This window comes from Triticum aestivum, chromosome 6A (genome assembly GCF_018294505.1).
Source record: "Triticum aestivum cultivar Chinese Spring chromosome 6A, IWGSC CS RefSeq v2.1, whole genome shotgun sequence".
Classification (NCBI taxonomy): Eukaryota; Viridiplantae; Streptophyta; class Magnoliopsida; order Poales; family Poaceae; genus Triticum; species Triticum aestivum.
In genome coordinates this window covers 604,874,007-604,890,032 of record NC_057809.1, presented here as the reverse complement: position 1 = coordinate 604,890,032, position 16,026 = coordinate 604,874,007, and positions in this window count along the sequence as shown.

Sequence of the window (16,026 nt, the reverse complement as noted above, 5' to 3'; positions counted from 1 at the left end):
ACTTCCAACAAGTTGCTTTCTAGTTTCATTTTACTGAAAATGAGGCTTTCAGTCATCTTGCCCATGTGGTATGATTTGCATGTCTCAAGTGATTCAAAATCAAGTGAGTCAAAACGGTCCATTTGCATGGAGTTTCTTCATGCATATACACCAATAGACATGGTTCGCATGTCTCAAACTTTTCAAAAACGAGTGAGCCCAAAGATCCATCAACATGGAGCTTCTTCATGCGTTTTATACCGATATGACTTAAGTGGCAGTGCCACAAGTAGGTGGTACTATCATTACTATCTTTTGGCATGAACATGTGTATCACTACGATCGAGATTCAATAAACCATTCATTTCAGGTGTAAGACCATTTGAAGGTATTATTCAAATAAACAAATTAACCATTATTCTCTTTAAATGAATAACCGTATTGCGATAGACATAATCCAATCATGTCTATGCTCAACACAAACACCAAATAACAATTATTTAGGTTTTAATACCAATCTCGATGGTAGAGGGAGCGTGCGATGCTTGATCATATCAACCCTGGAAACACTTCCAACACATATCGTCAGCTCACCTTTAGCTAGTCTCCGTTTATTCCGTAGCCTTTTGTTTCGAGTTACTAACACTTAGCAACCGAACCGGTATCTAATACCCTGGTACTACTAGGAGTACTAGTAAAGTACACATCAACACAATGTATATCCAATATACTTCTATCGACCTTGCCAGCCTTCTCATCTACCAAGTATCTAGGGTAATTCTGCTCCAGTGGCTGTTCCCCTTATTATAGAAGCACTCAGTCTCGGGTTTGGGTTCAACCTTGGGTTTCTTCACTAGAGCAGCAGCTGAATTGCCGTTTCATGAAGTATCCCTTTGTTCCCTTGCCCTTCTTGAAACTAGTGGTTTCACCAACCATCAACAATTGATGCTCCTTCTTGATTTCTACTTTCGCGGTGTCAAACATCGCGAATATCTCAAGGATCATCATATATGTCCCTGATATATCATAGTTCATCACGAAGCTCTAGCAGCTTGGTGGTAATGACTTCGGAGAACCATCACTATTTCATCTGGAAGATCAACTCCCGCTCGATTCAAGCGATTGTTGTACTCAGACAATCTGAGCACAAGCACAACAATTGAGCTTTTCTCCTTAGTTTGCAGGCTAAGAAAATCGTCGGAGGTCTTATACCTCTTGACGTGGGCACGAGCCTGAAATCCCAATTTCAGCCCTCGAAACATCTCATATGTTTCGCGATGTTTCAAAACGTCTTCGGTGCCTCAACTCTAAACCGTTTAACTGAACTATCACATAGTTATCAAAATGTGTATGTCAGATGTTCGCAACATCCACAGACAACGTTCGAGGTTCAGCGCACTGAGCGGTGCATTAAGGACATAAGCCTTCTATGAAGCAATGAGGACAATCCTCAGTTTACGGACCTAGTCCGCATAATTGCTACTATCAACTTTCAAATAAATTTTCTCTAGGAACATATCTAAACAATAGAACTGAAGCGCGAGCTACGACATAATTTGCGAAGATATTTTGACTATGTTCAGGATAATTAAGTTCATCTTATGAACTCCCACTCAGATAGACATCCCTCTAGTCATCTAAGTGATTACATGATCCGAGTCAACTAGGCCGTGTCCGATCATCATGTGAGACGGACTAGTCATCATCGGTGGACATCTTCATGTTGATCGTATCTACCATACGACTCATGCTCGACCTTTTGGTCTCTTGTGTTCCGAGGCCATGTCTGTACATGCTAGGCTCGTCAAGTCAGCCTAAGTGTTTTGCGTGTGTAAATCTGTCTTACACCCGTTGTATGTGAACGTAAGAATCTATCACACCCGATCATCACGTGGTGCTTCGAAACGACGAACTTTCACAACGGTGCACAGTTAGGGGGAACACCTTCTTGAAATTTTAGTGAGGGATCATCTTATTTACTACCGTCGTTCTAAGTAAACAAGATGCATAAACATGATAAACATCACATGCAATCAAATAGTAGTGACATGATATGGCCAATATCATATAGCTCCTTTGATCTCCATCTTGGGGCTCCATGATCATCTTGTCACCGGCATGACACCATGATCTCCATCATCATGATCTCTATCATCGTGTCTTCATGAAGTTGTCTCGTCAACTATTACTTCTACTTCTACAACTAACAGTTAGCAATAAAGTAAAGTAATTACATGACGTTTATGTTGACACGCAGGTCATAAAGAAATAAAGACAACTCCTATGGCTCCTGCCGGTTGTCATACTCATCGACATGCAAGTCGTGATTCCTTTTACAAGAACATGATCAATCTCATACATCACATATATCATTCATCACATCCTTTTGGCCATATCACATGACATAGCATACCCTGCAAAAACAAGTTAGACGTCCTCTAATTGTTGTTTGCATGTTTTACGTGGCTGCTATGGGTTTCTAGAAAGAACGTTTCTTACCTACGCAAAAACCACAACGTGATATGCTAATTGCTATTTACCCTTCATAAGGACCCTTTTCATCGAATCCGATCCGACTAAAGTGGGAGAGACAGACACCCGCTAGCCACCTTTATGCAACTAGTGCATGTCAGTCGGTGGAACCAGTCTCACGTAAGAGTACGTGTAAGATCGGTCCGGGCCGCTTCATCCCACGATGCCGCCGAATCAAGATAAGACTAGTAACGGCAAGCATATTGAACAAAATCAACGCCCACAACTACTTTCTGTTCTACTCGTGCATAGAAACTACGCATAGACCTAGCTCATGATGCCACTGTTGGGGAACGTAGCAATAATTCAAAATTTTCCTACGTGTCACCAAGATCAATCTATGGAGTCATCTAGCAACAAGGGAGGAGTGGATCTACATACCCTTGTAGACCGCACGCGGAAGCGTTCAAGAGAACGGGGTTGATGGAGTCGTACTCGTCGTGATCCAAATCACTGATGATCCTAGCGCCGAACGGACGGCACCTCCGCGTTCAACACACGTACGGAGCAGCGACGTATCCTCCTTCTTGATCCAGCAAGGGGGAGGAGAGGTTAATGGAGATCCAGCAGCACGACGGCATGGTGGTGGAAGTAGCGGGATTCCAACAGGGCTTCGCCAAGCGCTGCGGGAGGAGGGAGATGTGTCATGGGAGGGAGAGGGAGGCGCCAGGGCTTAGGTTGGGCTGCCCTCCCTTCCCCCCACTATATATAGGGCCAAGGGAGAGGGGGAGGCGCACCCTTGGCCCTTCCTCCAAGGAAGGGTGCGGCCAGGGAGGAGTCCCACCTCCCCAAGGCACCTCGGAGGTGCCTTCCCCCTTTAGGACTCTTCCTTTTCCTTGACTCTTGGCGCATGGGCCTTTTGGGGCTGGTGCCCTTGGCCCATGTAGGCCAAGGCGCACCCCCTACAGCCCATGTGCCCCCCCGGGGCAGGTGGCCCCACCCGGTGGACCCGCGGGACCCTTCCGGTGGTCCCGGTACAATACCGGTGACCCCGAAACTTGTCCGATGGCCGAAATAGCACTTCCTATATATAATTCTTTACCTCCGAACCATTCCGTAACTCCTCGTGACGTCCGGGATCTCATCCGGGACTCCGAACAACTTTCGGGTTTCCGCATACTAATATCTCTATAACCCTAGCGTCATCGAACCTTAAGTGTGTAGACCCTACGGGTTCGGGAGACATGCAGACATGACCGAGACGTTCTCCGGTCAATAACCAATAGCGGGATCTGGATACCCATGTTGGCTCCCACATGTTCCACGATGATCTCATCGGATGAACCACGATGTCAAGGACTTAATCAATCCCGTATACAATTCCCTTTGTCTATCGGTACGATACTTGCCCGAGATTCAATCGTCGGTATCCCGATACCTTGTTCAATCTCGTTACCGGCAAGTCTCTTTACTCGTTCCGTAACACATCATCCCGTGATCAACTCCTTGGTCACATTGTGCACGATGTCCTACCGAGTGGGCCCAGAGATACCTCTCCGTCACACGGAGTGACAAATCCCAGTCTCGATTCGTGCCAACCCAACAGACACTTTCGAAGATACCCGTAGTGTACCTTTATAGCCACCCAGTTACGTTGTGACGTTTGGCACACCCAAAGCACTCCTACGGTATCCGGGAGTTGCACAATCTCATGGTCTAAGGAAATGATACTTGACATTAGAAAAGCTTTAGCATACGAACTACACGATCCAGTGCTATGCTTAGGATTGGGTCTTGTCCATCACATCATTCTCCTAATGATGTGATCCCGTTATCAATGACATCCAATGTCCATGGTCAGGAAACCGTAACCATCTATTGATTAACGAGCTAGTCAACTAGAGGCTTACTAGGGACATGGTGTTGTTTATGTATCAACACATGTATCCGAGTTTCCTATCAATACAATTCTAGCATGGATAATAAACGATTATCATGAACAAGGAAATATAATAATAACCAATTTATTATTGCCTCTAGGGCATATTTCCAACAGGCCGGCCCCCTTTTCCCTAGTCCAATTTGGACTAGAGGGGAGGGGGGGCGCAGCAGCCCCTTGGCCCTTTCTCCTCTTCCCACTAAAGCCCATCAAGGCCCATTGCTTCTCCCGTAACTACCCGGTACTCCGAAAAATACCCGAATCACTCGGAACCTTTCCGATGTCCGAATATAGTCGTCCAATATATCAATCTTTACGTCTCGACCATTTCGAGATTCCTCGTCATGTCCCCGATATCATCCGGGACCCCGAACTCCTTCGGTACATCAAAACTCATAAACTCATAATATAACTGTCATCGGAACTTTAAGTGTGCGGACCCTACGGGTTCAAGAACAATGTAGACATGACCGAGACATGTCTCCAGTGAATAACCAATAGCGGGACCTGGATGCCCATATTGGCTCCTACATATTCTACGAAGATCTTTATCGGTCAGACCGCATAACAACATACGTTGTTCCCTTTGTCATCGGTATGTTACTTGCCCGAGATTCGATCGTCGGTATCCAATACCTAGTTCAATCTCGTTACCGGCAAGCCTCTTTACTCGTTCCGTAATACATCATCCCGCAACTAACTCATTAGTTGCAATGCTTGCAAGGCTTAAGTGATGTGCATTACCGAGAGGGCCCAGAGATACCTCTCCGACAATCGGAGTGACAAATCCTAATCTCGAAATACGCCAACCCAACATCTACCATTGGAGACACCTGTACAGCTCCTTTATAATCACCCAGTTACGTTGTGACGTTTGGTAGCTCACAAAGTGTTCCTCCGGCAAACGGGAGTTGCATAATCTCATAGTCATAGGAACATGTATGAAGAAAGCAATAGCAACATACTAAACGATCGGGTGCTAAGCTAATGGAATGGGTCATGTCAATCAGATCATTCACCTAATGATGTGATCCCGTTAATCAAATAACAACTCTTTGTCCATGGTTAGGAAACATAACCATCTTTGATTAACGAGCTAGTCAAGTAGAGGCATACTAGTGACACTCTGTTTGTCTATGTATTCACACTTGTATTATGTTTCCGGTTAATACAATTCTATCATGAATAATAAACATTTATCATGAAATAAGGAAATAAATAATAACTTTATTATTGCCTCTAGGGCATATTTCCTTCATTAAGTTCATCTAATCAAATTATTCAATGAACTCCCACTTAGATAGACATCCCTCCTGTAATCTAAGTATAACATGATCCGAGTTAACTAGGCCGTGTCCGATCATCACGTGAGACGGACTAGTCAACGTCGGTGAACATCTTCATGTTGATCGTATCTTCTATACGACTCATGCTCGACCTTTCGGTCTTCTGTGTACCGAGGCCATGTCTGTACATGCTAGGCTCGTCAAGTCAACCTAAGTGTTTTGCATGTGTAAATCTGTCTTACACCCGTTGTATGTGAACGTTAGAATCTATCACACCCGATCATCACATGGTGCTTCGAAACAACAAACTATCGCAACGGTGCACAGTTAGGGGGAACACTTTCTTGAAATTATTATGAGGGATCATCTTATTTACTACCATCGTTCTAAGCAAACAAGATGAAAAACATGATAAACATCACATGCAATCAAACAATAATAGTGACATGATATGGCCAATATCACATAACTCCTTTGATCTCCATCTTGGGGCTCCATGATCATCTTGTCACCGGCATGACACCATGATCTCCATCATCATGATCTCCATCATTGTGTCTCCATGAAGTTGCTCGCCAACTATTACTTCTACTAGTATGGCTAACGTGTTTAGCAATAAAGTAAAGTAATTTACATGGCGTTTCTTAATGACACGCAGGTCATACAAAAAATATAGACAACTCCTATGGCTCCTGCTGGTTGTCATACTCATCGACATGCAAGTCGTGATTCCTATTACAATAGCATGAACATCTCATACATCACATATAGATCATTCATCATTCATCACAACTTTGGCCATATCATATCACAAAGAACTTGCTGCAAAAACAAGTTAGACGTCCTCTAATTGTTGTTGCATGTTTTACGTGGCTGAAGTAGGGTTCTAGCAAGAACATTTTCTTACCTACGTGAAAGCCACAACGTGATTTGTCAACTTCTATTTACCCTTCATAAGGACCCTTTTCATCGAATCCGCTCCAACTAAAGTGGGAGAGACAGACACCCGCCAGCCACCTTATGCAACTAGTGCATGTTAGTCGGTGGAACCGGTCTCACGTAAGCGTACCTGTAAGGTTGGTCCGGGCCGCTTCATCCCACAATACCGTTGAAGCAAGATAAGACTAGTAGCGGCAAGAATATCATATCACAAAGAACTTGCTGCAAAAACAAGTTAGACGTCCTCTAATTGTTGTTGCATGTTTTACGTGGCTGAAGTAGGGTTCTAGCAAGAACATTTTCTTACCTACGTGAAAGCCACAACGTGATTTGTCAACTTCTATTTACCCTTCATAAGGACCCTTTTCATCGAATCCGCTCCAACTAAAGTGGGAGAGACAGACACCCGCCAGCCACCTTATGCAACTAGTGCATGTTAGTCGGTGGAACCGGTCTCACGTAAGCGTACCTGTAAGGTTGGTCCGGGCCGCTTCATCCCACAATACCGTTGAAGCAAGATAAGACTAGTAGCGGCAAGAAAGTTGACAACATCAACGCCCACAACAAATTGTGTTCTACTCGTGCAAGGGAACTACGCATAGACCTAGCTCATGATGCCACTGTTGGGGAATGTTGCAGAAAACAAAAATTTTCTTACGGTTTCACCAAGATCTAGCGCCGAACGGACGGCACCTCCGCGTTCAACACACGTACGGTCAGCGTAACGTCTCCTTCTTCTTGATCCAGCAAGGGGGAAGGAGAGGTTGAGGGAGATGGCTCCAGCAGCAGCACGACGGCGTGGTGGTGATGGAGCTGCAGTACTCCGACAGGGCTTCGCCAAGCACTATGGAGGAGGAGGACGTGTTGGAGAGGGAGAGGGAGGCACCAAAGGCAAGGGTGAGAAGTCCTCCATCTCCCCACTATATATAGGAGGGCCAAGAGGGGGGGGGCGCCGGCCCTAGGAGATCTAATCTCCTAGGGGGGTGCGGCCAAGGGGAGGAATCCCTCCTCCCCAAGGCACCTAGGAGGTGCCTTCCCCTCCTAGGACACTTCCTTTAGGGTTTCCCCACCCAAGGCGCATGGGCCCTAGGGGGAAGTGGCGCCCCAGCCCACTTTGGGCTAGATCCCTTCCCTCTTCAGCCCATGGGGCCCTCCGGGATAGGTGGCCCCACCCGGTGGACCCCCGGGACCCTTTCGGTGGTCCCGGTACAATACCGGTGACCCCGAAACTTGTCCCGATGGCCGAAATAGCACTTCCTATATATAATTCTTTACCTCCAGACCATTCCGGAACTCCTCGTGACGTTCGGGATCTCATCCGGGACTCCGAACAACATTCGGGTTACTGCATATACATATCCCTACAACCCTAGCGTCACCGAAACTTAAGTGTGTAGACCCTACGGGTTCGGGAGACATGTAGACATGACCGAGATCATTCTCCGGTCAATAACCAACAGCGGGATCTGGATACCCATGTTGGCTCCCACATGCTCCTCGATGATCTCATCGGATGAACCACGATGTCGAGGATTCAATCAACCCCGTATACAATTCCCTTTGTCAATCGGTATGTTACTTGCCCGAGATCCGATCGTCGGTATCCCAATACCTCGTTCAATCTCGTTACCGGCAAGTCACTTTACTCGTACCGTAATGCATGATCCCGTGACCAGACACTTGGTCACTTTGAGCTCATTATGATGATGCATTACCGAGTGGGCCCAGTGATACCTCTCCGTCATACGGAGTGACAAATCCCAGTCTTGATCCGTGTCAACCCAACAGACACTTTCGGAGATACCCGTAGTATACCTTTATAGTCACCCAGTTACGTTGTGACGTTTGGTACACCCAAAGCACTCCTACGGTATCCGGGAGTTACACGATCTCATGGTCTAAGGAAAGGATACTTGACATTGGAAAACTCTAGCAAATGAACTATACGATCTTATGCTATGTTTAGGATTGGGTCTTGTCCATCACATCATTCTCCTAATGATGTGATCTCATTATCAATGACATCCAATGTCCATAGTCAGGAAACCATGACTATCTATTGATCAACGAGCTAGTCAACTAGAGGCTTACCAGGGACATGTTGGTGTCTATTATTCACACATGTATTACGATTTCCGGATAACACAATTATAGCATGAATAAAGACAATTATCATGAACAAGGAAATATAATAATAATGCTTTTATTATTGCCTCTAGGGCATATTTCCAACAAGAAGAACCCCAAATGCGACAAAGGTCCCCGATCGACCCCAACTGGGCTCCACTACTGATCAATTAGAACGAAACAACATAAAGGACAAGATCTTCAACGAGCTACTCCTTGAGCTTGGTTGCGTCATCTGCACGGACTCATCGGCACCTGCAAGCTGGTTTTGGAAGTATCTGTGAGCCACGGGGACTCAGCAATCTCGCACCCTCGCGATCAAGACTATTTAAGCTTATGGGTAAGGTAAAGGTAAGAGGTGGAGCTGCAGCAAGCGACTAGCATATATGGTGGCTAACATATTCGCAAAAGAGAGCGAGAAGAGAAGGCAAAGCACGTTCGAGAAATCTATGACCGAGAAGTGATCCTAAAACAACCTACGTCAAGCATAAATCCAACAACCGTGTTCACTTCCCGGACTCCGCCGGAAAGAGACCATCACGGTTACACACACGGTTGACTCATTTTAGTTAAGTTAAGGTTCAAGTTATCTACAACCGGACATTAACAAATTCCCATCTGCCCATAACCACGGGCACGGCTTTCGAAAGTTCAAATCCCTGCAGGGGTGTCCCAACTTAGCCCATGACAAGCTCTCACGGTCAACGAAGGAATAGACCTCCTCCCGAGACATTCCGGTCAGACTCGGTATCCCGGTTCTACAAGACATCCTCAACAATGGTAAAACAAGTCCAGCAAGACCGCCCGATGCGCCGACATCCTGATAGGAGCTGCACATATCTCGTTCTCAGGGCAACACCGGATGAGCGCTCCGTACAACTAAAACCAGCCCTCAAGTTTCCCCAAGGTGGCGCTGCAAAGGACTCTAGTTCGGACCAACACTTAGACAAGCACTGGCCCAGGGGGGGGGGGGTTAAAATAAAGATGACCCTCGGGATGCGCGACTCCCAAGGGAAAAAGGCTAGGTGGCGAATGGTAAAACCAAGGTTGGTCGTTGCTGGAGGAGTTTTATTCAAAGCGAACTGTCAAGGGGTTCCCATTATAACCCAACCGCGTAAGGAACGCAAAATCCGGGAACATAACACCGATATGACGGAAAACCAGGGCGGCAAGAGTGGAACAAAACACCAGGCATAAGGACGAGCCTTCGATCCTTTACCAAGTATATAGATGCATTAATTAAATAAGATATATAGTGATATCCCAACAAGTAAACATGTTCCAACAAGGAACAACATCTCCATGTTCTAACAAGGAACAAACTTCAATCTTCACCTGCAACTAACAACGCTATCAGAGGGGCTGAGCAAAGCGGTAACATAGCCAATCAACGGTTTGCTAGGACAAGGTGGGTTAGAGGCTTGGTTCAACAATATGGGAGGCATGATAAGCAAGTGGTAGGTATCGCAGCATAGGCATAGCAAAAGAGCGAGCAACTAAGCAAGCAAAGATAGAAGTGATTTCGAGGGTATGATCATCTTGCCTGAAATCCCGCAAGGAAGAAGAACGAGTCCATGAAGAAGACAAACGGACGTAGACGAATGGGTCCTCACAAACGCGACGTTATCGGAACCAACCCGGAGAAGCAAACACCGGAAAGAAGCACACAACATAGTAAACAACCAACACATGAACATGATATGATATGCGGGATGCGGTATGCGATGCATATGCATGATGTGACAAGGAATGCATGAACCTGGCCTCAACTTGGAAAACCAAGTGTGCCACTGGAAAGATGAGATGAAATCACTTGAAAACGATATAAAGAATGCCGGAATCGGAGTTACGGTTTGAAAATGGCAAGCCATTCAAATATGACCATGATCTGCGATTTACATCAAGTAGCCATCTAAATGCAACAAGATGAACATGCTACAGCACTCAAACACGACAACAAAATACATGGCAGGGATCCATTCAAGAAGCTTAACAAAAGTCTAGCACTGAGATACGGTCAAATCATCCATTAACGGGTTCAAACAAGCATGGCAAAAATTCATATGGTAAACAGATTTCAGACTTAGTGAAATTAACACAAGCCTGGAATTTCAGATCAGATAGCACTCTTCGGAGCATGAAAACTATATGCTACAGGACCTGAACATGGCAAAGTAAAGCATGGCATGGAGCTACTCAAAGAGCTTAACAAAAGTCCCTTAGTGACTTGAGCCAAAAGGGATCAGAAAATACATTTGCAAGCATGTGAACATGGCAAAAACATAATCAGGTTACAGACTTAGTGAAAAACTGGAGCATGCAAATCAGATATCAAGTAGGCATGTTTACGAGCTCGATGCACTCACTACAGAGCATGTCATGACAAGCGAAGCATACACCCATCAAGAATGCACAAAATACAAGCTAGACATGGCAAGAACAATAACATAGCATGCACGGATCAACTACAATATCCTCGGCAAAATCGCTAACAAGTAGACAATCTGCCCAGATTCATGAAATAGCAAAAGTAGAGCTTGATTGACTCAAGTTAGGGTGATCCATAATTGAAAAAAAGGACATGGATGGATAGAGCACTACAAGATTAACAAAACATCCTTACTGATCATCCTCAAAAGAGGCACAGATCACTAGGAAACAACATGAACATATGGCATAATGAGATAAACAGGTTAAGGACTTAGTGGAAATGCTAAGTCCCTGAAAACAGCATTACCAAGTGCACCACTTTGCAAGCTTGTGCTAGTCACCACACACATCACAAAAATACATGGGTTGCACCTCTGGAAAGATGGCAAAACGCTTAACAAAACATATGTAGAGCTCATGGGCATAACATGCACACAATAATCATGGCAAAAAATGACAAATATCTAAATGGAGCAGCAGATCTGACAATTATCTCAAGTAGCACTCTTCTAACAGCATTTCGGGCATCAAGATGAACTCAAATGAAAATGATGCAATGAGATGAAATGATGTGCTCTCTGAGACGAACATTTTGATATGCTATATGCCCGAAACGGAGCTATGAATGCAAAGTTACAGCACGATGAACATGGGCATATGAATTTGGGAATTTCGGGGACTTAGTGACAAAAACATGGGCGCAAGATAGCTATCGTGCGCACGAGCGGGGAATAGTGGTGTCTCACCATGGGATTCGACCCAGACGTGGAGAGAAGGCAAGCGGGCCAACGGAGATGGGCCTCAGCGAGATCGCGGCCTGCGAGGCCCACGCGGGGGGTCAACGGGGGCGCGCTCGTCTCCCTCGAAACCGATTGGATCCCAGGAGGCAAGGGCGGCGGCGCCCGATGGCGATGCCGGCGAGGGACAGCGGAGACCTGCCAGATCCGGGCGCGGGGAGCGGAGGCCGAGGCTGCGGGACCCGTTCCCGAGGTCAGCGGGGCTCGGCGACGCCGACGTCGAAGATCGAGAGCTCGGCTCCATGGATTTTCATGGCGGCGAGGGTTGGTGCAGTAGAAGCGAAGGCGCGAGGAACGGAGGCCGGCGAGAGGGACGGACTCCGACGAGGCACGGGTGGCCGGCGGGAGCTTGAGCAGCGGCGGCGGAGCGCTCGGGCTCCCAGCGCACGGCGGCGAACCCGGCTTGGCCCGGCGCGGGCCGGATCTGGGCATGGCGGGCCCGCGCGGTGGGGAAGTGGGCGCGGGGACGCGTGGCGGCGCCCGGTTGGGCGAGGGCGATGGCCGGCTGAGGTGTCGGCCCCTGATTGGTCCGGGCGACGTGGCGGCGGCGGCGGACACGTCCAGCGGCGGGACGGACAAGTCCGGCGGCGCGGGGAGGAGTGGATCTAGGGTTCATCCACGAAATGATCCGAAATTTCGGGGAGGGGTGCTCTTTTATATGTAGAGGGAGCTAGGAGAGTCCAAATGAGGTGCGGTTTTCGGCCACGCGATCGTGATCGAACGACCGAGATGATGGAGAGGGTTTTGGTAGGTTTTGGGCCAAATTGGAGGGGTGTTGGGCTGCAACACATACAAGGCCTTTACGGTCCCTCGGTTAACCGTTGGAGCATCAAACGAAGTCCAAATGGTACGAAACTTGACAGGTGGTCTACCGGTAGTAAAACAAGGCCGCTTGGCAAGTCTCGGTCCAATCCGGAAATGTTTAATCCCCACACATGAAAGAAAGGTAGAAATGACCACCGGAGGAGAACGGAACGCCGGAATGCAAAACGAACAACGGGGAAAATGCTCGGATGCATGAGACGAACATGTATGCAAATGAAATGCACATGATGACATGATATGCAAAGCATGACACGCAAGCAATGACAAGGCAAACAACAATGAATAACTGGAGGATACCTGGCACATCGGTCTCGGGGCGTTACATCAGGGGTGGTCTCATAGAAGAAATCCAGCTAGCTCTTGTTCTCTTGAGCCCTTGAGGTACGATGAGTTCTACAACATGGCATTGAAGCAAGAGGCTGCTCAACTGAGGTGTGATGCTTCCAAGAAGCGAGTCGGAGATGCTACTCCTTCTTCCTCTACTCAAGTGGCCAAGCAGCAGAAGTATTGACTTCCTCCTCCTCCGTTTCGTCAGCCGTATCAGAAGAGCAAAGGTGGCAGTGGATCTTCCCACCGACCCAAACCTAGCTTTCAGAACAATACTTCATCTCAAGCTCCAAGATTGAGTGCTCCGTATCACCGTCCGCTTTCAGAGGTCACGTGCAACAAGTGCCAACAGAAGGGTCACTATGCCAACAAGTGCTTCAACCAGAGGCATCTCCCTCCTCCTCCTCCTGTGAGATCGGCAAGTACAGCTGTGGTCAAGCATAACGCCAAGCACGCCAAGGTCAACTTGATGAATGCAGCTCAGGCAGAAGACTCATCAGATGTCATCATGGGTAACCTTCCTGTTAACGATATTCCTGCAAGATTTCTTTTTGACACTGGTGCATCGCATTGTTTCATGTCAAAGCCATTTTTTACCTAGCATGAATTTGTTTCTTCTCATTTGGGCAAACAAATGGATATCGTTTCTCCTGGCAAACGCTTGAGTGCAAGTCTGGAGGTTCCAGATGTTACTATCACCTTGGGCGACTACAAGTTCCTTTCTTCCCCAATGGTTTTTGGTAACTCGGATATTGATCTTATTCTCAGAATGGATTGGCTTTCTAAGCATAAGGCTCAGCTTGATTGTGCTGCCAGGCTGATTCAATTGACTCATTCGTCTGAGGATGTTATTGTCTTTGCCGCTCGTGATGATATGATCCGTCTGTTTTCTCTCAATGAGAAGGGTGAACTGGATGCCATCTCTCAAATTCCAGTCGTTTGCGAATATCAAGACGTCTTTCCACAAGAGCTTCCAGGAATGCCTCCACACCGTCAACTTCGAAGACATTGAGCTCCAAGAAGATCTCTCTTATCGTGAGCACCCAGTTGCTATTCTTGAAGAGACTGAACACAAGACTTGCAATAAGTCAATCAAATTCCTCAAAGTCAAGTGGTCACACCATTCCGACCGTGAAGCCACCTGGGAACGCGAGGATCACCTCCGTTCTGAGTACCCGGCGCTCTTCCAGTCCTAGATCTCGGGACGATATCCTGTCGTAGTGGTGGAGTGTTGTAACACCCCGAATATGATTTACCTAATATGTAATCCAACTCTTGCCGTTTCCGGCGTTAAGTTATTTTATTTTCTCGAGTTCGGGTTTTTGTCTCCGTGTGTTTTTTTCGTTGTCATGCATCTCATATCATGTCATCATGTGCATTGCATTTTCATACATGTTCGTCTCATGCATCCGAGCATTTTCCCAGTTGTCCGTTTTGCATTCCGGCGCTCCGTTCTCCTCCGGTGGTCATTTCTACCTTTCTTTCGTGTGTGGGGATTAAACATTTCTGGATTGGGCCGAGACTCGCCAAGCGGCCTTGGTTTACTACCGGTAGACCGCCTGTCAAGTTTCGTACCATTTGGACTTCATTTGATGCTCCAACGGTTAACCGAGGGACTAAAAAGGCCTCGTGTGTGTTGCAGCACAACACCCTTCCAATTTGGCTCAAAACCCACCAAAACCCTCTCCATCATCTAGAGTGTTCGATCACGATCGCGTGGCCGAAAACCACACCTCATTTGGACACTCCTAGCTCCCTCTATGCCTATAAATACACCACCCTTCCGAAATTTCGGTTCTTCTCCCCCCCAAAACCCTAAAGATCCAGATCCGCCGCCACCGGACATGTCCGCCGCGCCGGACATTTCGTCCGCCGCCGCTCGCGGCCGCTGACGGGGCGCCACGTGGCACCGCCCGGCCTCCTCCGCCGCCAGCCCACGAGGCCCGGGGAGGGCCCTCCCTGGCCCGCGCGCCCGTCACCGCCTGTCCTCCCACCGCCTCCCATCGTCCCCGCGGCCGGCGCAGCTCCTCCCGGCCGTCCGCCGCGCCGCCATTGCCGGCCGCCACCACCCGCCGGCCGTGCCGCAACTCGCCGCCGACGCCGCCCCTCGCTGCCGCGGCCAGCGCCGGCGACGCCCGCGGCCGCCCCGGCTCTGGCCTACTCCTCCACTCCGGTAAGCCGGCGAGCTCCTCCCCGCTCCGGCCGACTCTTCCTCCGGTGACCTCGAGTTCTCCGGCGATCCTCGGGAAGCGTGCGTGAACAGTAACCGGATCCAGATCCAGATCCAAAACTCGGTTGACTTTCCTGCCGAAACCCTAAATTTATTGCCATGTTCATCGTGCCGTAGCTTTGCATCCGTAGATCCGTTTTGGGCGTGTAGCATATCAAAATGTTCGTCTCAGAGAGTACATCGTTTCATCTCATTGCATCATTTTCATTTGAGCTCATCTTGATGCCAGAAATGCTGTTGGAAGAGTGCTATTTGAGTTAATTGCCAGATCTGCTGCTCCAATTAGTTATTTGTCATTTTTGCCATGATTATTATGTGCATGATATGCCCCTGAGCTCTACATGTGTTTTGTTATATGCTTTGCCATCTTTCCAGAGGTGCTATCCATGTATTTTTGTGATGTGTGTGGTGACTAGCACAAGCTTGCAAAGTGGTGCATTCGTTAATGCTGATTTCAGGGACTTAGCAATTCCACTAAGTCCTTGATCTGTTTCTATCAATATGCCATATGTTCATATTGTTTCCTAGTGATCCGTGCCTCTTTTGAGGATGATCAGTAAGGGTGATTTGTTAATCTTGTAGTGCTCTATCCATCCATGTCTTTGTTTCCATTTACGGAGCACCCTAGCTTGAGTGAATCGAGCTCTACTTTTGCTATTTCGTGAATCTGGGCAG